Genomic DNA, 23,077 nt, shown 5'->3' with positions numbered 1-23,077 from the left:
GGCTACAGTTCATAGGGTCACAAAGAGTTGGACATGACTGAAGTGACTTAGCAGGCATGCACGCATACTAGTATATTCATTGTTATGAAAATAATGTTTAAAGCCACTTAAAAGACATAACTTTCTTTTCTAAAACTTCAGAGGAAACTGACACCCTGGAAAAACTCACCGTGGTTATGTGTGGTTTCTGACACTCCCAGCATCTTTGAGAAGTGTGAGCATCCTTCCTTATCTGCCTGCATCCCTCTTTCCATCCTTCCCTTGGCCAACTGGTCTCCTCACCTTCAGTCTCCCAACCTCCTCATGAACATTCTGCTTCCCTGGTTTTACACATGATTAAGTTTTTCTTTCCACCTCTAGCCCATCTTCAAGGTCCAGTTCAGATGTTCCCTCCTTCATACAAGATCCACAACCCTGTCTCACTTCCTTCCATTTTCCTCACCTGAGATTTTGCAAATTTGTTTGCTACAATGCTTTTTCTCTGAAAAAGGTGAAATAATAAATGAAATAGGTGAAATCATAAATGAAAATTGCTTAAAAAAATGATTGCAAGTCCTATGAGGTCAGGAACCATGTTGTCGATATTTTGTCAGTCAGTTCAATAACTACTTTTTGAATAGATGCAGTTGTCTGTATATATAAACCAAACTTACACATAAAAAGTAAAAAAGTGAATACTGTTAGTCGCTCAGTTGTGTCTAACTCTTTGCGACCCCATGGACTATAGCCCAATAGCCTCCTCTGTCCTTGGAATCTCTAGGCAAGAATACTAGAGAGGGTAGCCATTCCTTTCTTCAGGGAATCTTCCCTACCAAGGTATTGAACCCGTGTCTTGTGCATTACAGGCAGAGTCTTTACTGTCTAGCCCATCCCAAAATAGACATTAAATTTATTATCTATTTCCATTAAATGAAAGCTTTCACTTCTTTAGCAAAATACACTTAAATATCAGAAAGGAGAAAAGAAAAGATATATCCATTTGAATGTAGAGTTCCAGAGAATAGCAAGGAGAGATAAGAAAGCCTTCCTCGGTGATCAATGTAAAGAAACAGAGGAAAACAATAGAATAGGAAAGACTAGAGATCTCTTTAAGAAAACCAGAGATACCAAGGGAACATTTCATGCAAAGATGGGCACAATAAAGGACAGAAATGGTATGGACCTAACAGAAGCAGAAGATACTAAGAAGAGGTGGCAAGAATACACAGAAGAACTATATAAAAAAGTTCTTCATAACCCAGATCACCACAATGGTGTGATCACTCAACTAGAGCCAGATATCCTAGAATTCGAAGTCAAGTGGGCCTTAGGAAGCATCACTATGAACAAAGCTAGTGGAGGTGATAGAATTCCAGTTGAGCTATTTCAAATTGTAGAAGATGATGCTGTGAAAGTACTGCACTCAATATGCCAGCAAATTTGGAAAACTCAACAGTGGCCACAGGACCGGAAAAGATCGGTTTTCATTCCAATCCCAAAGAAAGGCAATGCCAAAGAATGTTGAAACTACTGCACAATTGCACACATCTCACACATTAACAAAGTAATGCTCAAAATTCTCCAAGCCAGGCTTCAACAGTAAGTGAACAATGAACTTCCAGATGTTCAATCTGGATTTAGAAAAGGCAGAGGAACCAGAGATCAAATTGTCAACATCCGCTGATCATCGAAAAAGCAAGAGAGTTCCAGAAAAATATCTACTTATGCTTTATTGACTATGCCAAAGCCTTTGACTGTGTGGATCACAATAAACTCTGGAAAATTCTTAAATAGATGGGAATACCAAGCCACCTGACCTGCCTCCTGAGAAATCTGTATGCAGGTCAGGAAGCAACAGTTAGAACTGGACGTGGAACAACAGGTTGCAAATAGGAAAAGGAGTATGTCAAGGCGTATATTGTCACCCTGCTTATTTAACTTATATTCAGAGTACATGATACAAAATACTGGGCTGGATGAACCACAAGCTGGAATCAAGATTTCTGGGAGAAATATCAATAACCTCAGATATGCAGATGACACCACCCTTATGGCAGAAAGTGAAGAAGAACTAAAGAGCTTCTTGATGAAAGTAAAAGAAGAGAGTGAAAAAGTTGGCTTAAAACTCAACATTCAGAAAACTAAGATCATGGCATCTGGTCCCATCACTTCATGGGAAATAGATGGGGAAACAATGGAAACGGTAACAAAGGACATACATGAGTCTGAGTAAACTCCGGGAGTTGGTGATGGACAGGGAAGCCTGGCGTACTGCAGTCCATGGGGTCGCAAAGAGTCGGACATGACTGAGCAACTGAACTGAACTGAACTGAATAACTTTCCCCTTCCTCTTTTATGTCTTTTCCTTTCCTTTGATGGGACAAGTAAAAGGCATGACTGGGGTCATCTCAGGTGACTCTGATGGTATAAAAGCATAAGCACTTTTTCTGTCCAATCTACCTGAGCTGGTTTATAGTTGTTTAGTCACACATTTCTCTGCTTGCAAAATCAAAAGGTGGAAAAGCTAGGAGAGGTGTGATGAGAAATGCTTTCTAAAGACATAAATACAGACACACATCTTTTCCTGATGCCTTCCTCGCTCCCCTGCTTCCTCACTCACTAGGTTACTGGTCCCCTCTGGGTCACACTTTACTGCTAGTTCTTGTTCGTGCCTGAGATTGAGGCTTGCCCAGGGAAGGTCTGTATCTATGCAGCTCATTATCATATTCTTAATTCAGTAAAATCTCATCAAAGAGTGTATTGGGTCCATTTCTTGAGAGAACATAGCAAAAGAGAACTGAAAATATGCCTAAGGTGGGATCATGATGCTTTTTAGTCCACTAAAGCTCTAAGTCTAGTAAACATGAGACAAAAGCGATGGAGAGGGGGGGAAAAATGGAGGGAATTTCTGGTGAGGCTGTTGACACAGGTAGAAAGACCAAACGAGGGAAGTCACATAAAAAATCCAGAAGGTACACGTGGACTAAATGGTTGGGGCTATGCTTTGGAGGAATGAAAACATTGGCTATCAGTCAAGTGGCTTTAGATTCAGAGAATAAACGGAGCCTTTCAAGTTCATTTCCTCTCCTTTTAGTTCATCTTGGAATCATTCAAGTTCTAACTTTCTGGGCTTCCCTGGTGGCTCAGTGGTAAAGAATCCACCTGCCAATGCAGGAGATGTAGGAGACACAGGTTTAATCACTGGCTCTGAAAGACTCCCTGGAGAAGGAAATGGCAACCCACTCCAGTGTTCTTGCCTGGGAAATCCAATGGACAGAGGAGCCTGGAGAGCTATAGTCCATAGGGTTGCAAAAGAGTTGTACACAACTTAGTGACTAAAAACCAACAAAAACTGTCAGGGCACTAATTATCTACTGGATTTCTAAATCCTGTGACTTTAACCCTGAATTAATTTCCTATTCCTATAACAATGTAAGACACACTTAGTGGCTTAAAGCCACTTGAATACAGATATGTTATCTTATGGTTCTGTAGGTTAGAGTTCTGACAGGTACCTCATTGCACTAAAACCAAAGTCTTGGCTGGGCTGCATTTCTTTCCATAGGCTCTAGAAGAGAGTTTATTTCTTTGCCTTGTCCAGCTTCTAAAGGCCACCCTTGGCTCATGGCCCCCTTCTTCCATCTTCAAAACCAACAGCATTGCACTCACTGAAGTTGCTTCCACCATCACATTTCTTCCTCTCATCCTGTTCTTTTGCCTCCTTCTTCCACTTTTAAGGACTCTTGTGATTACTGTGGGTCCACTCAGATAGTCCAGGAGACTCTCCTTATTTTTAAAGTGAATTAAAAGTTTCCACCAGCAACCTTTACATCCCTTTACCATATAACTTAACACAGTCACATGTTCTAGGGATTAGGATATGGGCAGCATGGAGGGGGCATTATTCTGCCTACCACATCCCTGGTACCCTTGCCCAAATCCAAGTCACCATTACTCTTACCCAGATTACTACAAAAGAATGGATTTTGGAGTCAGACTGCCTGCATTCAAATTCCAGCTCTGTCATCTACTGGCTGTGTGATGGATGTTAAGAAGACTCCCAGCCTCAGTCTTCTACCTGTAAACAGGGGACACTAACAGTACCTACTTCGTAAGATTGTTGTGAGCATTAAACACATGCTTGGCATGTAGCATGTATTTACTCAGTGCTAGCTATTATTATCATTAATACTATCATTAGGTGCTCTTGCTGCCTCTACTCTTAACCTTACTTACTTATATCCTCCATGTGAAAAGCAAAAGTGTTAGTCACTCAGTAATGTCCAACTCTTTGAGAGCCCCTGGACTGTAGTCTGTTAGGCTCCTCTGTCCATGGGATTTTCCAGGCAAGAATACTGGAATGGTCATTCCCTCCTCCAGGGGATCTTCCCAACCCAGGGATCAAACCTGGATCTCCCACTGCATTATAGTCAGCTTCTTTACTGTCTGAGCCACCAGGGAAGCCCCATTTTCTCTGTACCAAAGCCATCTTTCTGAAACACAAGCTGGTCATGTTCCTCTTAACCATGCCATGACTATCATTCATGTTACTGTCTTTGTGTGTCCATGGCACACCTATTGTGCTATCTGAGGCATCAGTTTGCTTCAGGAAGTATTAGGTTTTCATAACAGGAATGCAAGAAGAAAAATATTCAATATCCAGCTTTAGACACCCAGAGTAAAAATTATTTCAAAAAAAAATCTTTTTTTTTTTTTAAGTTTTTTCAATAAGTTTTGAAATCAGGTTTCACAAATTAGAAAGATTTCAAAAACTTCTTACCTCTTTTAGCATATTAAAAGTCAGTTTGACTGTGTCAGGACTTGGAGATTCTTCCACGAAGGTAGAGAGGACACTGTTCTCTGCAGTCACCCTGAGCATGAAGTGTTGTGACCCCGAGAAGAAGAAAGAAATTGTAGGGGTTGTGTCATGATTGCAAAAGTAGACACACGAGGCATTTTCATTTCCCAGTTTCCCTTTGGCACTTGGAAGAAAACATCTTCAAGGATATACCCTACTGATGAGGCATGGTTGTTGTGGTGGTATTTTGGTTCAGTTGCTCAGTCATGTCCTACTCTTTTTGGCCCCATGGACTGCAGATCACCAGGCTCTTCTGTCCATGGGATTTTCCAGGCAAGAACACTGAAGTGGGTTACCATTTCCTCCAGGGGATCTTCCTGGCCCAAGAATGGAACCTGAGTGCAATGCATCTAATACATTGGCAGGTGGATTCTTAACCACTAGTGCCACCTGGGAAACCCAGCGAGGTATAGTTACGCAGTACAAAACCTTGATTCTAACTTCTGGAGATCTTTCTCTGCTCTGAGGTAAAGAGCAAGAAGAATCCAGAAATTGCTCCCTGTCATGTTGACCAATGTGGAAAGCAGTTGATAGTGCTTTGGGCTAGTAAATGTGTAGTGAAAGCTATACGGTAGACCCCTGGACTAGGGTTCAAATGGCCATCAGAGCCAGACCCCAGAGGGTCATGCAATGCTCATGTGAGTTGATCTGAAGTCAAGTCAGCCAGGAGGTTCACTAAGTTCAAAGCAAATCAAGAGAAGGCAGACTATGAATCTGACCAGCTGTTGTCTTTGGCCATGAGCATTGGCAGGAAGAGCACTGATCAAATGGACAAAAACAATCATTGCTTAGGAGGCACTGGAGGATTTTAAGAGAGGCACTGAGACCCATGCGCAGATCCAAGCTCTCTCTACCCACCACCATGATCTCTGCTGTGTATACAGATGCTATCTCAGGTGGAAGAAATGGGAAGGGGAAGACTGAGCATGTACGTGCTTAGAGGATGAGATGGTTGGATGGCATCACTGACCCAATGGATATGAACTTGAGTAAACTCAGGGAGATAGTGGAGGATATGGAAGCCTGGCATGTTGTAGTACATGGGGTCACAGAAAGTTGGACATGACTTAGTGACTGAGCAACAGCAACAACAATATGTGCAAAAACTTTTACAAGGGACAAGAGACTGTTTTAGACCAAAATGATTGATAAAAAACTAACTGGAAAGTTAAATTTTTTTTTTATTCTTGCTACGTATTTTTTGTTGATACTGCTGGACTAGGGGTGAGGTCAGTATAGGATCAGCTGCGTATGAGATTTGATACTTAGTCACTGAATTCCTTATTGTATAAATCCAGAGTATCTAGTAGCCTTTCTGTTTAGTCCCTGAAGATAAGAATGGCTTGACTCTGCGGGCACACCTCTCAAAATATCATGCCTAGTACATTTTCTGAATCTTGTTACTAAAGGACTTAACAGCTTATTTGAGTCACGCGTATTCTTCCTTGTTGCTTTTGCTACTCGAATTTTGTCTTTTCCTTTGTGTACAAAGGAAAACTTCACATCACAAGTAACTTTGAATTCTAAAAATTTTAAAGGCGTCCTTAAGACTGTTCCCAATTTGCAAATGGGTTATAATTCAAAATATCATTTGACAGTTGGTTGTTTGGAAATCAGAAGGGATTATGTTCACATAAAAGTAGTGTGCTTACTGTTGATTAGATTCCTACACATATATAACGCAAATGGAACTGAAATACAAAGTATTTGAAACAAATATTATAGCCGTAATGGTACCATGCCAAAGATTAAACAAATCAAAACAAAAAAGAAATTAAATTAACCTATGTTTATTTTGAATGCTAGTGTTTTAGGGCAACACATTTAATTAAAAGTGGCTAAGCAGTCCATGGGGTCGCTGAGGGTCAGACACGACTGAGTGACTTCATTTTCACTTTTCACTTTCATGCATTGGAGAAGGAAATGGCAACCCACTCCAGTGTTCTTGCCTGGAGAATCCCAGGGACGGGGGAGCCTGGTGGGCTGCCATCTATGGGGTCGCACAGAGTCGGACACGACTGAAGCGACTTAGCAGCAGCAGCAGCAAGAGGTATAGGAAGTTTCTGAAGAGGGTTTCTCAGCAATTTTCAGGGCTTTACTGGCTCTTTGAAAATATGATTTTCATTTGAAAGTTTCCAAATTTCCTTTCTCTTGTTATTGCTGCCACAGGCATGAATCTTATGTGTATTGGCTACGATGATACATTTTCCATTGTTTGAGGATGGGTGAGATGGGAGGGGCTTCCCTGGTGGCTCAGGCTGTAACGAATCAGCCTGCATTGCAGGAAACCGGGTTCAATCACTGGGTCGGGAAGATCCCCTGGAGAAGGGAATGGCAACCCACTCTGGTATTCTTGCCTGGAGAATTCCATGGACAGAGGAGCCTGGTGTGCTACAATCCATAGGGTCTCAAAGAGTTGGACATGACTGAGCAAGTAACACTACTACAGGGCAGGGGAGATTGGGGAGAATTTCTCTGATGTGTCAGGCCCTGACTGGTGCACTTATAAATCAGAGAACCAAACAAATTTTCTGCCTTTGAGAAATTTCCTTTCTTATTCAGCAAGGGGGTATTCAGACAAAAAATGAATGAAGAACAGAATAATATAATGTGATATAAATGTTATATGTATTATATACGATAAAATATCAAGTAGTGATAAATGCTTTAAAGAAAGAAAACTGGATGAAAAGTTTGATTTTTAGACACAGTGGTCAAGGAAAATCTCTTTAAGGGCATTGATAACTGACAAAATTCCTCAAAGAAGTAAGGAGGTGAGCAACGTAGACGCATGGGGGAAAGACATTCTAGAGATGGAACTTCAAATGCAAAGGCCCTTAGCTAAAGAATTTGCTTGGGCATGTTCAAGGAACAGCAGAAGTCTAATATGAATGGAGTGGGGTTAGCAAGGGAAACTGTGTAGACCATGAGGTCAGGGAGATAGAAGGAACAAGTGTGATTTTTCTGTGTGTGAAATTCTAAGTTTTTCCAGGAGAACTGAGAAGGAATTGGGCCCAAGAGAAGGACAGCCAGAATTTTTATGCATTTATGTCTTGTGGTAGAAATCACTGTACTCTTTTTAACGTATTTATTTATTTTATTTTTGGCTGTGCTGGGTCTTTCTCTAGTGGCAGTGAGTCGGGGGCTAGTCTCTATTTGCAGTGGGTGGGGTTCTCATTGCCGCGGCTTCTCTTGTTGAGGAGCACAGGCTCTAGGATCCAGAACTTCTGGAGTTGTAGCTCAGGGGCTCCATAGTTGTGGCTCGGGGGCTCTAGAGCACAGGTTTAATTGTCGTCGCCCATGGGTTCAGTTGCCCAGTGGCATGTGGAATCTTTGTGGACCAGGGATTGAACCAGCGTCCCCTGTGTTGGCAGGTGGATTCTTAACCAATGGACCACCAGGGAAGTCCCAAGCATTTTTGTTTGTTTCATTCACTTCTGCAGTGTTTAATAAATATTTGTTGCCCAGTTCAAGACTGTTCACTGGAAAAGACAAGGCCTGATCTGAGAAGTCATAAGCATGAGGAATGGGATGCAGGATGTTTAAAAGCCTCCATGGGCAAGGAGACCAAATATTTAACTCTTCCCTGCCAACTGTTTCCTTGGCTCCCAAAGACCCTATGGCTGCTGCTGCCGCTGCTAAGTCTCTTCAATCGTGTCCGACTCTGTGCGACCCCATAGACGGCAGCCCACCAGGCTCCCCTGTACCTGGGATTCTCCAGGTAAGAACACTTGAGTGGGTTGCCATTTCCTTCTCCAATGCATGAAAGTGAAAAGTGAAAGTGAGGTCGCTCAGTCATGTCCGACTCTTCGTGACCCCATGGACTGTAGCCCACCAGGGTCCTCCGTCCATGGGGTTTTCCAGGCAGGAGTACTAGAGTGGGGTGCCATTGCCTTCTCTGAAGACCCTGTGGAGCTCTTATCAAAAGAATGATTTAAATGACAAGCTCCATGTGGGCCCTGGTGTTCTGTAGTACTTGGCATTTGCCTACAGGCTTTTCAGTATAGGAGGTTTGCTACCTAGATGGGATTACCAAGAGTGACCATAGAATCCAGTTTGGGGAGTGCCTTGGGATGTTGTGCTTCTCTCCACTCTGATAAAGAGGGCTGGGTTTTTGTACCGTCTCTTTCACATGCTAATAATTAGTAGGAGTTGTCCCAGATCAGATTAAAAGTAGTTCAGTTTAGGGACTTCCCTGGTGGTTCAATGGCTAAGTCTTTGCTCTCTTAACGCAGGGGGCCTGGTTCAATCTCTGGTCAGGGAACTAGATCCCACATGCCACAACTAAAAAATAAAAGAAGATTGAAGATACCACATGCCATAACTAAGACCTGGCACAGTGACAATAAATAAATATTTTTTAAAAAGACTGACATTAAAAAAAAAGGGGTTCAGTTAATACAACTTACATTAAGGTTCATACGACTACTGCCCTCCCACCCTTTGGCTGGGCAGATGTGGTGGCAGCTACCTGCAAGGCTGCAGGGAAATCACCAGCTATGGAAATAGGCTGCCTTGTTAAGATGTTCCTTCCCTAGTAAGTTTAGCTGCTTTTCGGACTATGAGAACCTTGAGACCAGGTTGCTCTCTACAATAAGAGCAAGACCCAGCAGGGCTGGGTTTGTCCATCTTTGTAGCCCCACAAACCAAGTTCAATTTCAATCCTTTCTTTTCTCCAGGAGACATAGTTGGTCTACACTGAGTGGTAACCTTGACTGATATTGGCCTGGTGACAACTTTTAGTTTTAACAAGGAGCGCCAGATTTTGGCAGCAGGCTGTGCCTTACGCAGCCCCCTGCTTGTGACCACCTTCCTCCTCCGCTTGATTGGTGCCATTCTTTTCGTGTCTGGTGTAATGCACTGAACTCGAGGAGTGTTAGGTCAGAGCAGTTGGGTGGATCTCTATAGAATATGTTTTATTTCATGTTTATTGAGAACTGGTAGGGAGAGTGTCACTTAAAAGTGCATGTCTATTTTATTTTAGCATCTACAGCTTATAGAAGGAAGCTAGATCACAGTTAAACGGAGACTCCCTCTTTTCCTTTTCTCATCTAAACAGGTTTTTTCATCTACTTTCTCTTTTTTATTAACAGACGGACCTGCAAGTGACATGGAAGCGTAGTGGTGACAGAATCTACAGCTTATGTTCGGAAGATAACAGGGACTGTGTTACTGAATCCAAGCTTGGTCTGCTTGCTGTGCATGCATGCTGTGTGCTAAGTCTCTTCAGTTGTGTCTAACTCTAAGACCCTATGGACTATAGCCCACCAGGCTACTCTGTCCATGGAATTTTCCAGGTAAGAATACTGGGGTGGGTTGCCCTGCCCTCCTCCAGGGGGTCTTCCCGACCCAGGGATCGAACCCATGTCTCCTGTGGCTCCTGCACTGCAGACAGATTCTTAACCACTGAGCCACCAGGGAAACCCTGCTTGCTGCACAATAGACCAATAATCAAAAGACCAAGTGTTAAGGCAAGGAATAGTGACTTTATTTGGAAAGCCAGGCATCTGAGAAGATGGCAGACTAGTGTCCTTGAATACCATCTTACTGAGGTCTGATTGCTAGTAACTTTTATAGAACAGAGATGAGGAGGAGGTGAGGAAGTAAACTAAAAAGGCTGTTAAGTCTTGCAAAATATCTCCTGGCTTGGCCAGCATCAGGGAGAGGATGTGTCATTTTTTTTTCTTTTCAGCAGTTATTCACAGGTGGACGGGATCAGAATGTCTCCAAGTGAGCTGAACAAAGACACTTTAGTTTAACATTCAGGCAGGGGGGCACCAAGGCAGGACATTGTGTATGCTTACAGCTGTAGACAGCATCCTTTTAGTGTAGTAGCAAAAGCAATGGCGAACAAGCTTTAAAGTAAAAGAAACAGATCCAACATGGAGTCAGATTTGGTTCTTTCCTGTTAAAATTGTACTGTCATCTTGTGATGATTTAAATGCAGTCTGGGACCTCATCCTTACACCCTCATGCAACTTGACTATTTCAGTGCTCATTGTTGTTGTTGTTGTTGTTCAGTTGATCAGTCGTGTCTGACTCTTTGCCACTCCATGGACTGCAGCACACCAGGCTTCCATGTCCATCACCAACTCTTGGAGCTTGCTCGAACTCATGTCCATTGAGTCGGTGATGCCATCCAACCATCTCGTCCTCTGTCATCTCCTTCTCCTTCTGCCTTCAATCTTGCCCAGCATCAGGGTCTTTTTCTAATGAGTTAGCTCTTTGCATCATGTGGCCAAAGTATTGGAACTTCAGCCTTAGCATCAATCCTTCCAATGAATATTTAGGACTGGTTTCCTTTAGGAATGACTGGTTTGATGCTCATTAGCATTTCTATAAAGGGATAATCCTGGAAGGCGGAAAGCAAATAAGTCAATTTTGCTGCAAATTTCTTGTTCCAAAACTCAGGTAATAAATTGGGGGCGGTGGTGCTGAAATTAATGTCGAGGAGAGCAATTGAGATTAGTTATGTCTCAGCACTTCTCATTAAATTAGGATAAAGAATTCATTTTTTATTAGTTTAGAGAACCTTGTACATGTATCTATCACAGGAGGATTCTACTGAGTTGGAAGAGAAATGTTATTGTCCTTGCAAAGATGCTCATGCCTCACACATATGTTTCCATTCTTTTTATATCATAGCCTCCACATTGGGGTATGTCAACTTCAGATTGGTGCTTGCCAAGGGCATTTGCCTTCTCCCTCTGCAGAGATTGAACCCTGTGCTGCTGCAGCTATTGACCTTCGACACACCTTGAAGGGAATTCAGGATGGAGAGTGAGGCACTCTGTGCTCCAGGGAAAGTGGTGGAACAGGTCTTTAGACAGTTAGATATTTTCAGAAACTGATTTCGTAATCCCTATCCTTCAGTTCAGTTTAGTTCAGTCGCTAAGTCGTGTCCAACTATTTGGGATCCCATGGACTGCTGCACACCAAGCTTCCCTGTCCTTTACCATCTCCCGAAGTTTGCTCAAGTTCATGTTCATTGAGTCTGTGATGCCATCCAACCATTTCATCCTCTGTTGTCTTCTGTTGCCCCAATCCTTGCATCTCCTCATATGTAGAAAACCACTAAATCCCTTCATGGTGACATCAGCTCCACATGACTAGCAGAAAACCTCTTGTAAAGGAAGTGCTTGATTGCTTTGAACTCCCCTGCCATCTATAGGGTTGCAGAGAGTTGGACACAACTGAAGTGACTTAGCAGCAGCAGCCCCCTTCATCAAAATCTTATATACTGACCTTACCCCACTGCTGCTTTGGAGCAGTCTCTCAGAGGTATCAGAGGTGTTGTCCCCTGGGCTGCATCTTCATTTTGCCCCAAATAAAACTTAACTTGCAACTCACATTGTGAATCGTTTTAGTCGACAGGTATAAGCATCCATTCTCTATGACAACCAATAGTTATATAGGAGTAATATATTAGAACTTCTATTTGTATCTAAAATAAGAAACTGAGCTCTAATAACACTGTAAGATTGACAATAATTTATGTATAAAATTTATAAATAAATATAGATGTATTTTGGAGGCACGTGTTCAAGATTTTTTACTCATAGGGATGGATGATCGATCACTAGGAGCAAATTCCCTTAGCATACCGGGAGTCTCTCTGAATTTTATAGTATTCAGAACAAAAAAGATACATTCATTTAGGTAATTATTCTACCACTAACATTTAAAATCACAGCCCAGGGCTTCTGTTTCCAGAAATATTACTGTATATTACCTTGAAGCTCATGTCAAGACAAGGTGTCAAGGCAGAAATGTTAACATGTCATGAAAGGGATAAATAAAATTGCATTAAGTTGTGATTTGGATATGGGAAGTTACAGAAAGGAAGTGACGGAAGAGGGCTTCCCTGATAGCTTAGCTGGTAAAGAATCTGTCTGCAACGCAGGAGACCTGGGTTTGATCCCTGGGTTGGGATGATCCCCTGGAGGAGGGCATGGCAACCCACTCCAGTATTCTTGCCTGGAGAATCCCCAAGGACAGAGGAGCCTGATGGGCCACAGTCCATGGGGTCACAAAAAGTTGGACATGACTGAGCAACTAAACACAGCACACAGCACAGTAACAGAAGAGTTCCTGAGAAACTCTGAGAAAGGCATAGCAAAATGGTCCGTGAGGGGGGGTCTTGGTCTAATGTGCAGTGCTAGTGAGGTCCTGGGTGGGTGGCCCTTGGGTAGTGGGACATCATGTGGCACCAGCTGTGATGCCAGTGATGGCCAGCCAGAGTTGGGAGGCATCACACAAAAGTTATGAGGTCCCTCTTTCCCCTGTCCTTTCTCTTGTCAAACTTGTCTTCTTCCTTCACTCCAAGTATTAGGAGGCACTTGTTGGGGGTATCTCCAGAAAGGACATGTGTACCAAAGGAATTAGGATAAATACAGCAGGAACATTCTTAGCAGACAGACGGCTGAATGGGAATACTGGGAAACAAGGCTGGTTCAAGGGCTAGTTTTCCTTATTGCTCCATACCAGTTCAGTTCAGTTCAGTTCAGTCGCTCAGCCACGTCTGACTCCTTGCAACCCCATGAACCACAGCACGCCAGGCCTCCCTGTCCATCACCAACTCCCTGAGTCCACCCAAACCCATGTCCATCGAGTCGGCAATGCCATCAGCCATTTCATCCTCTGTCATCCCCTTCTCCTCCCACCTTCAGTCTTTCCAAGCATCAGGGTCTTTTCAAATGAGTCAGCTCTTTGCATTAGGTGGCCAAAGTATTGGAGTTTCAGCTTCAACATCAGTCCTTCCAATGAATACCCAGGACTGATCTTTAGGATGGACTGGTTGGATCTCCTTGAAGTCCAAGGGACTCTCAAGAGTCTTCTCCAACACCACAGTTCAAAAGCATCAATTCTTCGGCACTCAGCTTTCTTTATAGTCCAACTCTCACGTCCATACGTGACCACTGGAAAAACCATAACGTTGACTAGACAGACCTTTGGTGGCAAAGTAATGGCTCTGCTTTTTAATATGCTGTCTAGGTTGGTCATAACTTTCCTTCCAAGGAGTAAGCATCTTTTAATTTCATGGCGGCAGTCACCATCTGCAGTGATTTTGGAACCCAGAAAAATAAAGTCAGCCACTGTTTCCCCATCTATCTGCCATGAAGTGATGGGACCAGATGCCATGATCTTAGTTTTCTGAATGTTGAGCTTTAAGCCAACTTTTTCACTCTCCTCTTTCACTTTCATCAAGAAGCTCCATACCAAGGCCACTCCTTTTGGTCAGACTGTGCAAGTCAGTGAAATGCTCAGCTTATCCTTTGGTTTGAAAAGGGTTTTAGTTTTACCTGTTGGACAACAGGTGGAAAACATGGTCTCTTTGATTATTTCAAGCTTGATTTCTCCTAAGTAAGGGAGGTGAGTCCTGAGTCCTAGCTGTGAATCTGGAGACTGGAGGACTCCTTCCCTTTTCCTGGTGTGGAGTCTCTCCCATGGGGCATAATCAGTGTTGAGTCAGCTGACTCAGAGGTTCATATGCTCTCTGGTTACAGGTCACTTTTCTGCCTTTTTGATGATCCTCAGTTAGGGAGGACCTGGAGTGGGAAACTACTGAGTGGGGTTCCAATATAGCAACTATGGAAATGTTCAGCCCAAAGGAGGGCATTGGGCCAGTGTATAGGGAGGACTCAGTAGGCTCAGGGTCAGTGCCAAGGCCAAGGTCAGTTATTGTACTTGGTCATGGACCCCTCATAAATGTCTTCCTATGAAGGGACATTGTGAGAATAAACCATCCAGTGCTGGGATCCAGGGAATTATGCCCACTTTTCTATGTTCTAGTTATTTGCTAGACCTTCATCTATATTTTTTTGACATTTTTCTCTTTACTGAAAAGACTTTTTTTCTTAGCTTTTTATTTTATACTGGAGTGTAACCCATTAACAGGCTTCCCTAGTAGCTCAGCTGGTAAAGAATCCACCTGTACTGCAGGAGACCCCAGTTTGATTCTTGGGTCAGGAAGATCCCCTGGAGGAGGGTATGGCAACCCATTCTAGTATTCTTGCCTGGAGAATCCCCATGGACAGAGGAGCCTGGTGGGCTGTAGTTTATGGGGTCTCAAAGAGTCGGACATGACTGAGCGACTAAGCACGCACACACACACACACACACACAGAGCCGATTAACAATGTTGTGATAGTTTCAGTTGAACAACGATACATATATGACATACCTTATGATGGAATATAAAAAGAAATAATACAAATGAACTTACTTACAAAACAGAAAGAGACTCACAGACTGCTGTATTTAAAATGGATAACCAATAGGAATGGATACAGGTATATGAAAAGATTTTGAATGATTTTTTGTTTTCGAATTCCATCTCTTGCCCATCAACTTGAGTCCTGTTTGTTGTATACAGAAAATTGGTTGGACATGTGGCATTTATGGGGGCTTCCCTGGTGACTCAGATGGTAAGCCATACATATATGTATGGCTGAGTCGAACATGACCAAGCATCTGAGCACGTATGTGGCATTTATTGGTGACGTCCTTGTTCCTACAAGGTCACAAGGATGTCATTGTCTGAAAAGGTCTGGGAAGCACAGCTCTGGTTTAATGTCTCCTCCTGTCTGTTTGGAAGTGTTCAATGCCTTGTCAGTGTAGAATGCAAATATACCAAGATTTATCTAACTTGCTTTTGTTTAGCAACTGGCTGTTTCATCTGACTTTAATTTATCCTCTTACTAATGACTATGTGCATTTGGGAGGGGAGGCTGGCTTTGCAGATAATAAAGCAGCTCTGTGTCTCTGCTTAACTCCCTCATCACATCATCTTCTACAACCAAACTTCTCTCTCATTAGCTACAGGAAGCTTTGGTGACCTCCTATATCCAGGGCACCATTGAATGCTACAGAGGATTCAAAGAAGTAGGAGAAAAAAACTCTGCATTCAATGCACTCACACTAGGAGAAATAAGCCATTTTTTAGCATGAGAAAGACTGTGAGTGACAAACTTCAGCCTCAGTTTCAAAATCTCTAAAGTGGACATAATAATCTTTACCTTGCAGAGTGGTTTTGAGATATAGATATACTATACATAAAAGTGTGACCTCTAGGAGATGTTATTCTCATTGATTTTAAAAGGTGATAGTATGGAAATTTTACTGATAATGATTTTAATATCTAGTTAATCCCATAGATACTGAAATTTTTAGTGGGAAGTTTGCAGATGTCTGCAATATATTTTGAAATGCATCAAAAATAAAATAGTTTGATGGATGGAGGGAGGAATGGATAGATGTCTGTATGTGTAAACAAGTGAGAACAGTAAAATGTTAATGGCAGAAACTGGGTGGTGGATAAATGGGCATTCATGACAAAATACGGTCAATTCTGTTTGAAAATTTTTAGGTTAAAAGTTGGGTAAAAATAAACTGCATTATTGCTATTGAGAAAAATATAATCAGAACAAACAATAAAAAATAAAAGGTGATATTATTAAGGTGTTTGTGGAATACAGACCAATGGCACAAAGGAAAACCAGAGGCAGAGAAGGGCTGAAAGCAGTCAGGAAAGACTTCACAGATGAAGAGGATTATTGTTGTTGCTGTTTGTGTTGCTAAGAGGAAGGAGACCAAGTGTGTCTTCATGTATTTCTCTGTGTCACACAAGGCTGACCTGCCTCCTTTCTGAAATCTTAGCAGCTGCTGCTAATGGAAAGCCCAGAGCCTGCTGCTGATGCTGAAAGCTCAGCTTCTCTATACGCCTGTGCCACATTAAAATCTCAGAGACAAAGTTTTGGATGAAGTAGAAAAGGGGACACAGCAGGCGAATGTCCTCAACACCCCAACTTAGGGAAGATAGCGACAAGTTTTATAGTAACTGCTCAAAGAGGGCGTGATCAGCTCATGGAGATTCTTCTGATGGGTGGGTGGTGAGGTAAGTGGGAGTCAGCATCAATCTTCAGATCCAACTGATCTGGGATCTACATGCTTGTGGGCAGCATATCATTCTTAAGACTTCTCCCACCTAGAGAGAGAGGTCTAGTATCTGCAAAATAGCTCAAAGATATTGTTGAGTGTATCCTTTGATGAGGAAAGAGGACCTTGCCACAAGGCTGCTCTTGACTGTTTCTCCCTGTCTCGCATCCCCTCCCTTCCCTAATTAACAACTGCTTATCTGCTCATTGAAACTCAGGAAGGTCAGGGAGGTTGAATGAAGGCTGTTTCCTGTATTTAAGGAAATGAGGACACAGAAAGGCCTTGTGCCCAGGAGCCCCACAGGGCCTTGGTTGGTATTGAAATTGTTTACCTCAGACTGGGACTTGAACCCGTGTGCTGCGACTCAAACCCGGCCAAAACTCTGCTTGGGACTTGAACCCACAAGGCTGGGACTCAACCCAGCTAAAACCCACAGTACCTGGTTTCAGGACCTAATGAAGCTCAGGTTCTTGATGTCTTATCACAGAAAGAATTCAGTGAGAAATAAAGTGAAAGATAAGAAGTGGATTTATTCAGATTCAGAGAGGAGCACATTCCATAGACAGAGTGTGGGCCATCGCAGAGGGCAAGTGCAAGTGAAGAATGTGGTGTGGTTAGTTTTTATAGGCTGGGTAATTTCATACACTAATGAGTGGGAGGATTAATCCGTCTATTTTGGAGAAGGGGTGGAGATTTCCAGGATTTGGGCCAATGCCCACTCCTTGGTCTTTTGACAGTGCCTTGGAACTGTCATGGTGTATCTGGGTGTGCCATTTTGCTTCCTGATTGAGGATCAAGGTCTATCTTGTCTGCCATCTTGGCCCCATTTGATTCTAATCTTTATGTTGTGTCCTTGGGCTATGTCATGCTTTCAAAAGTTGTGCCCTGCCACATTCCCTCCTGTTATAGTATCACTGCCTCTGAGAAATGGATTGTGGCCAAGATTCTACATGTGGCCCCCACCAAGTCTCATGAAAGCTAGTCCACTAGCTCAGTGCAAGAGCAGAAGGCAAGTTGATTGCATCTTCACAGGCATCAGTAGGGAACAGAAGAGAGTCAGAAGAGGAGGCAAAAGGTGGCAGGGGACTCAGGGCAGTGAGGCAGCTGGAGAAGGGCAGGGAGTGAGCAAAAGGGGAAGAGAGGAGGAGGAGTGTGGTCCTGAGAGAGAGCTGGCCTTGGCCCAACCAGCTCCACCTTCACAGTGTTTGGAAGCAAATGCCTTGCATTTACCTTCATTTCTCATCCCCAGTCCAGGAAGGCAGGAGAAAATCCTAGTTAAGAAGGTCCTGAGGATCATTAGTGATAAGAACCAGGTAGCTGAGATGCCTTGCAGTTCAGCATTCTTTTCTCTATTTTCATCCCTACAACTTTTCTTTACCTCCTTCTACTAAATTTTTTTCCTCTTTCCTCCCAAGGATCAAGGAGAAGAGAGGCGAGAGAAAATAAGATGAAAATGGAAGGAAGGTGACTTCGGTTTGGCTATGTCTGGTTCCCCTCTTGAGTCTGGGATGCTGGGAACACTGCCATTTTCCAGAGATTTTCCTCAGGGTTACAGAGGCTAAATATCACATTTCACCAAGGCTGTTTTTATAAAATGCATCTTTAGTCCATTCTTATTGAGGTCTGTGGTGTTTCTCTTTCGTGCAGAAATCTGATGGGAGAAGGCAGATCAGAAGAACCGAGGGTGTAGAAAAGCAAAGAACAAGAGATGGAAGCTTCTTGGTGGTGAGGCCATAAAGTCCTGGCGCCGTAAGTATTAATTTCCACCCCTTCTCCTGCCTCTTCTGCCATCTGGCCCAGGTATGAAGTCACAGACCTCTTAATTCTGCCTCTGCCTTCCTTTCAGAAGACTTCTCTCAACCCCAAAACTTGGAGGTAATTCCTTCCTGTTTTACTTTATTTCACATTGACTTTCTCCTATGGTTGCAATGATCATGTGCGTGCATGGTCAGTTGCTCAGTCTTGTCCGACTCTTTGTGACCCCATGGACTGTAGCCCACCAGGCTCCATGGGGATTCTCCAGGCAAGAATACTGAAGTGAGTTGCCATGCCTGCCTCCAGAGGATCTTCCCAACCCAGGGATATAACCAGCATCTCTTATGTCTCCTGCCTTGGTGAAAGTGAAAGTGTTAGTCTCTCAGTCTTGTGCGACTCTGTGACTCCATGGACTGTAGCCCACCAGACTCCCATGTCCATGGAATTCTCCAGGCAAGAATACTGAAGTGAGTTGCCATTTCCTACTCCAGGGCAACTTACCGACCCAGGGATCAAAGCTGGGTCTCCTGCATTATAGGCAGATTTTTACCGTCTGAGTCACCAGAGAAGCTAGGTGGGTTCTTTACCACTAGTGCCACCTGGGAAGCCCCACAGCGATCAAACTATATCACAATTACATTTTGGTTGCTTTTCCCTCTTATTGCACTGTGGTCTACCCGGGTCTTTTCTCGCTGTATCCTTTGGCATGTAGTGGATGCTCGGTTGATATATGTTGAGTGTCGAATGAATGAATTAATCCTGCCATGTAGAGCCTGCCACTCTTCTTTCCCAACTCCTGAAGCTCACCTGGCTCAGGTCCATTTCCCCAGGACACTCTTCAGTGTGCAATGTGGGAACTGGTCTGGAGTTCACCCAGCAGCCACAGATCCTTCCTCAGACACCATTCCTGGATGGATACATGATTAAGCCATGATGAGATAGTGCCTTATCTCAGTGACCCCCAACAAGTCTGATCTCAAGAATAGAAATGAAGGCTTTTTGAAGGAAAGGAAGGACCTGACAGCAACTGATAGGCAATCAACCTAATTCTGTGGCCACTGACAGTGGTTACAAAGTCTCAGTTTACAGAACAGAGCAGGGTAGAAAGGTGCACACTGCCCACCATCAGGTTGCAGGTAGACAGTCATATTTCAGACTCCAAAATGCCTTGGAAACAAACTGAAATAAGATGACCTTCGTTTTCAGTTGATCCCAGGGTAATAATTTCTTGGAAAGTGCAGATGGAAGCAATAGAGCTGAGAATGAAGAACAATTCAACATGAATCAGAGGGATGGAAATTGCTTTTCACTCTGGGTTCTGAATAGGTGATGGTCAGAGATGGCAGCATGTCCAGGACATGTCAGCAGTGCTGGAAAGGAGATGTTCTTGCTGTAAATCTTGTGTTGATTCTCTCCCCTCCTTTCCCACAGCCCTCCTGGCAGCATCCTGTTCTCCATTGTTGGAAGCTTCTTACACAGGCTTCCTTGTCCTGGTAAGTACACCCAGAGCACTCTATACCTCCCTAGGGCAGGGATCACATTCTGACTTGGAGCAATTGTGAGTGTAGCTGTCTTTTTCTCTCAAAGCCAGCCAGCACATTGCAATTCCTCACTCATCTGCATTGCTGCCTCGGTGGTTATAGACAACTTTCCTCATTGTAAGTACTCTCTAAGTATTTTTACTCCCTTGAATTAAATTCACCTTTTGGCTGAAGTGCCAGATGGATGGGGACATTCACCAAGTTCAAGAGCAGTTTTGGCTTCTCAGTGGGAAAAAGTTGTCTTGTAACAGGTATCCTGCATGGGACTTCCTACTTGTCATTCCCAAGACAACTTCTCATGTACATCTTTGTCACTCCAATTGCCCATAGCTTTCTGCCATTGCCAAGGCCCTATGGTCTCAGCTGGTTTTTCTCTCTTTGAAGCCATTCCTTCTTACTTCATCCTGTGGTATTCTTTATACCTAGAAGTCCCTGAGACTGGGCCCAGAGCAGGTAACAGTCCCCCTCAAATGCCCTTAGTTTTTTTACACTTCACAAAGAAGTGACAACCCCTCTTACTGCTTTTACTGGGGGAGGCAGACTGGGGCAAGAACAAGTCAAGGGTTCATAGAAAGCTGACTTTAATTCCTTGTAAGTCAGAGACTGAGAATCCTAGTGGACTCTGTGCTCTGTTATTATTTAGGAGGATGAGGCCCTCTCAACTCCACCATCCTATCCCCTTTCTTAAGTGTAGGCTGGAGGATAAACTGCGGTAGAGCAGTGAATAATAGCTGACACTTATTGAGAACTTACTGAATATCAAGCATTAAACTAAATTCTTTACATGCTACTTTTTTATTCTTTCCACTAACCCTATGTAAGTATTACCGTGGTCCCATTTCAGCAATGCAGAAACTGAGCCTCAGAGAGGTTAATTTGCATGTTCAGGATATCCCAGCTGTAGTGTCGGGCCAGGGTTTATATCTTGCTTCCAAACAGTAGTATTAACTAATAGTCATCTCCCAATAGATATCTCCTAAACTTCAATCAGGAGTTTGCATCTTTGAGGATGTCAGACTGAGCACACATCCATTTTACTTCTTTTGAAAAGAATAAACTATTATAGTCTATTTCTTTATTGCTGGTCTAACAGGAAACAGTCTGCTTCCTTACTTATAAACCAGTTCTTAGAACTAAGACCATAAACCTTGAAGTGGTACAGGAAATGATGCATTTCGCATGCTCAGGAAGCAGTGACCAGAATAAAATATTTGGCAAGTTTCATACTCTGATTGAGAATCAGGGAGCTGAGGGAAGTAGCTGCACATCTTTCCATTCTTCTAAATATTTCTCTGCAGTGTGATTTTTTGGGGCTTCCCAGGTGGCGCTAGTGGTAAAGAACCTGCCTGCCAATGTAGGAGACATAGGAAACTCAAGTTTGATCCCTGGGTCAGGAAGCTTCAGAGGAGCCTGGTGAGCTATAGTTCATAGGGTGACAAAGAGTTGGACATGACTGAAACGACTTAACACACACACACACACACACACAGTGTGATTTTTAATGCATGGTGTACCACAACTTAGTTTCATGAAATCTAGACACTGGGGAGTTATTTAAAGCATGGAGAAATTTTGAAAAAGAGAATTGGAGGATCAGGTATACAATAGCCAGATTTTCAGGCTTTATAGGTTTGCATGGGACTAGCTCTGCCCAGAAAAGGTAACACAAACACTGTGTTATTTTCCAGGTAGTGAGTGGAGGGGCGACGAAGTCTAACTTCATCCCAGCCACATCTATGAAAAGTCATCCAATTAAATCTTGTAGTGTTGGAGAAGGTCCAGTTCTCCTAAACCATCTACCGAAGACATAATCCCATCTTCTTAATCCAATGGGTCAGACTAATTTTGGTTCAGAGACATAGAAACCTTAATTAAGTGAAAGAGGATGGAAGCTTAATAAGCATTCTTTCTTCTCTTTCTTTTGGCTGCACCAGGCAGCATGCAGGATCTTAGTTCCCTGACCAGGGACTGAACTTGTGCCCCTTAGCTGGGAGCACAGAGTCTCCAGGGAAGTCCTTAAGCATTCTTAACTGGGTGCCAGTCATGGGAAGAATATCCATAATATGATTCTTTGTGTTTGCTACATTTGAAAGAACAGTATGTTTTAATAATAAACACAAAGAGAAATTAATCTGACCTTATGTACTGGCTAAGGATCAAAACATTGAGAGAAGCATAAGAAATTCTCTTTCCAAAGCGGAGGGAGTTTACAAATATTAGATACACTGAATTAATTCATCCATCGGAATAGTGTTCTGTTAATTGACTGTACCCATGCACCTGGCCAAACCATTTCCTGTTTTGTTTCAGATCCAAGGAAATAGATTCTTGCAGTGGAGAGGGGCCTCTAGGGACACTCGATCTGGGCTCCTCTTTCAGACTGGACAATAATGATGGCATCTTTCAGGCAAAAAGGGATAGGATACTAAGACGGTAAAGGAAATAAAGAGCTTTCTAGCTTAGTGAGGGATCATGTCTTTTCACCATCAACACCTAGCATAAGCATCTGGCATAAACTAGTAGATACTTAATACATATTTTGAGAACTAATAAAGGATTTAGAGGTTGAAGAAGAATTGTGGATTGTCCACTGCCTGGCACTTCAATGGAATGTGTAGTGTGTGGCAAAAGGTATGGAGTCACCCTTCTCTCTGGAATTATGTCTGGGCCCTCCTCAGCTTCTTAGATTTACATGTCAGGAATTTCCCAAGAGATCATTTTACTTCAGTCTTCGTAGGAATAGAAGTGACTAAGAAGTGATGGTGTCTAACTAGAAAGTTACAAGAAGGGGTGGGTGGGAGGGAAGAGTGCTGGCTTGCCTTTGTAGTGGCAGGGACCCCTTCCCATCAGTAATGCTTTGAGCTGTGGAAAGATGTTGGGAGGCTGTATCGGTGGGTATAGAGTCAGAGATGACCCGGTTGGCTTTGATTACTGACTAGCCTATTACAATGGAATGGCTGGGGACCACAAATTTAGATGCAAAGAATTTCGTGTGTAATAAGTGAAC

General features: G+C 43.1%; 1 long non-coding RNA gene across 1 annotated transcript in view; it reads right to left on the bottom strand.

Moving 5' to 3' along the window:
• The window catches only part of LOC145504707 (uncharacterized), a 48,712-nt gene that overhangs the window by 15,488 nt on the left and 10,147 nt on the right, over positions 1-23,077 (bottom strand). Inside the window, exon 3 of the long non-coding RNA XR_014052447.1 lies at positions 19,337-19,436. This is a non-coding gene — a long non-coding RNA (uncharacterized LOC145504707). The remainder of the gene's footprint in view (positions 1-19,336; positions 19,437-23,077) is intronic.

Source organism: Giraffa tippelskirchi, chromosome 5 (genome assembly GCF_054371585.1).
Source record: "Giraffa tippelskirchi isolate mGirTip1 chromosome 5, T2T-mGirTip1v1.2.pri, whole genome shotgun sequence".
Lineage (NCBI taxonomy): Eukaryota > Metazoa > Chordata > Mammalia > Artiodactyla > Giraffidae > Giraffa > Giraffa tippelskirchi.
This window is presented reverse-complemented; position numbering and strand designations above follow the sequence as displayed.